This window comes from Rhinopithecus bieti, unplaced genomic scaffold (genome assembly GCF_001698545.2).
Source record: "Rhinopithecus bieti isolate Rb0 unplaced genomic scaffold, ASM169854v2 scaffold_39746, whole genome shotgun sequence".
In the NCBI taxonomy this organism is placed as follows: Eukaryota; Metazoa; Chordata; class Mammalia; order Primates; family Cercopithecidae; genus Rhinopithecus; species Rhinopithecus bieti.
The window spans coordinates 16,490-19,231 of NW_016816960.1; positions in this window are offsets into that span (position 1 = coordinate 16,490).

Here is a 2,742-nt window from a genome sequence, read left to right on the forward strand (position 1 = left end):
AAAAAAAAAAAAAAAAAAAGCTAAGTATTTGAAGTGATGGATATGTTAACTAGCTTGATTTAATTATTCCACATTGTAGCCACAGATTATGACATCATTTTGTAACCTATAAATTTATACAATTGTAAATTGTCATTTACAGTAAGAAGTAATTTGTTGCATCTTTTTAGAAAAATAAAATAATTTTTTACATCTGTGTAGTTCAGGTAAAAAATAATATTTAAATTTTTAATAAAATTTAAAATAAAAATGGTGGCACATGCCTGTAGTCATAGCTACTTGGGAGGCTGAGGCAGGAGGATCACTTGAGCCTGGAAGGTGGAGGCTGCAGCAAGCTGTGATTGTGCCAGTGCCCTCCAGCCTGGGTGACAGCGAGAGCCTGTCTCAAAAAAAAAAAAAAAAAAATCCATTGTATTTGTTTCTGGTGTACCCTTCTTACATTTCTTTTTGAAAAAATGTATGTTTCCCCTTCCTCCTCACACAAAAGATAACATCCTTCATAATACTCTTTTGCACTTTGTTTTTTCTTTAACCCTAAAATATCATCTAGAAGTCACTTCATATAAGCTCATAACGGTCTTCTTTATTCTGTGTTTTACAGCTGTGTAATACTCCATGTGTGGGCATACCATAATCTGTTCAATAACAGGCATTTAAATGGTCTCCAAAATTTTGCTATTACAATTAATGTCACATTGAACAATTGTGAACATGTGTTGGTTTTACCCCCATCTTTAGCTGTGCACATTAGTTACCTATTGCTACAGTATTGCTGTGTAACCACTCCAAAATTTAGATTTAATAATCTTTTCTCACAGGTTTTCAGATGAAGACTGTAGGTGTGGGGCATCTGTGAGCTCAGGCGGGAGCAGTAAGGGAGGAGCAGCTAAGAGGAAAGAGGGAGGGAAACACTGAGTCCTGCACCTACGTCTGAAATCATTCTCAGATGTGTGTGGTGTGCTGCTCTCCATATCCACTGCTCCATCCTGGCCCAAGCGACCTTCATCTCTTGCTGGTTCTCAAGCTTCCCAACTTGTCTCTTCCACTTACCCATCCCCTCTCTCAATCTACCTCTCCACACGCATTAAAAAAGTATTATTTTTTAGGCCAGGTGTGGTGGCTCACGCGTGTAATCCCAGCACTTTAGGAGGTCGAGGTTGGCAGCCTGACCAACATGGAACATGGTGAAACCCTGTCTCTACTAAAAATACAAAATTATCCGGGCATGGTGGTGCATGCCTATAATCCCGGCTAGTCGAGATGCTGAGGCAAAAGAATCGCTTGAACCCAGGAGGTTGCGGTGAGCTGAGATCACGCCATTGCACTCCAGCCTGAGCAACAAGAGCGAAACTCTGTCTCAAAAAAAAAAAAAATTATTTTTTAATGTCCATCTCTTCAGGTCATCCCCATTTAAAACTCTCCACTGCACACTGAATAAAGACCAGCACTTCCCCACAGCACCCTTCAGTGTCCTCTCACCACTCACCTACTCCTAGTGCTGAGGCTTGATGGACATTCTCTACCTGCTAGGGTCGTTACCCATGAGGTCCCTCCACTTCCTGCCTGGCTCATTTCCTGTTTCTCCTTCAGGTCCCAACTTAAATGTACTTTCCATAGGAAGGCCTTCCTACATCCTGCAGTCCAACTAGGTTCTCCCAGTTCTGTACTCTGTCATACAGTGTATCATGCTCTTCCTAACATGTACCACCATTATAATTAAGTCAAGATTCCTATCTTTTTTTTTTTAAATACTAGTCAAGTGCAGTAGTGAGAAGGGGGAAAGAGTAGAACAAGGCGTTCAACCTGTAACTGACTGTGAACAATTGAGATAATTCACTACTTTCAGACCAGCCTCATAGCTTATTTGTTTAAAATCGGGCCTTCTGCCTGGAGAACAAATTTCATTAGTGCAAAGGCTGTTTTCTTCATGCCTATATCCCTGTCACCCCAGCACAGTACCAGGCATATTGGTCCTTTATTAATGGTAATGAATAGTATCCATACTCTAATCTTTGACATTATTAGAATTCCTCCATCTCTAAATTCTTTTTATTTTTTTTTTTTGAGACAGGGTCTCACTCTGTCACCTAGGCTGGAATGCAGTGGTGTGATCTTGGCTCACTGCCACCTCTGCCTCCCGGACTCAGGTGATCCTCCCACCTGAGCCTCCCAGGTAGCTGGGACTACAGGCATGCTCTATCATGCTGGACCAATTTTTGTATTTTTTGTAGAGATAGGGTTTTGCCATGTTGCCCAGGCTAGTCTTAAACTCCTGGGCTCAAGCAATTCACCCGTCTCGGCCTCTCAAAGTGCTAGGATTACAGGCATGAGCCACCACACTCTTACTTTTAAGCTAAAAAAGAAAATCTTAAATCAGCAAATCTTACTCTTAAGTCATAGTCCCTTCTACATCCCTCTCTCATGTCTCCCATGTCTTCCTAGACCATCCACTCATCCACTTGCCTAGATATATTCATGTATTCTCCTTTCTCTTCAAACCTCCAACACCTCCTCCCCATTCCTCACTCTCCAGCTGTTGACCTTACTTCCTATTTCAGGAGGGTAACAAAAACAGCCAGAAGAGAAACTTTCCAGACTCCTAAGACCATATTCAGCCACCTATCTGCATCTGTGCTTATGTACTCTGCTTCCTTCTTGTTAGGATGAACAATGGGCAAACCTTCCCAGTTCCTATTTAAAGCTACCCCAATCTGTGCAGAAGATCCTGTCTCCTCCCACCTA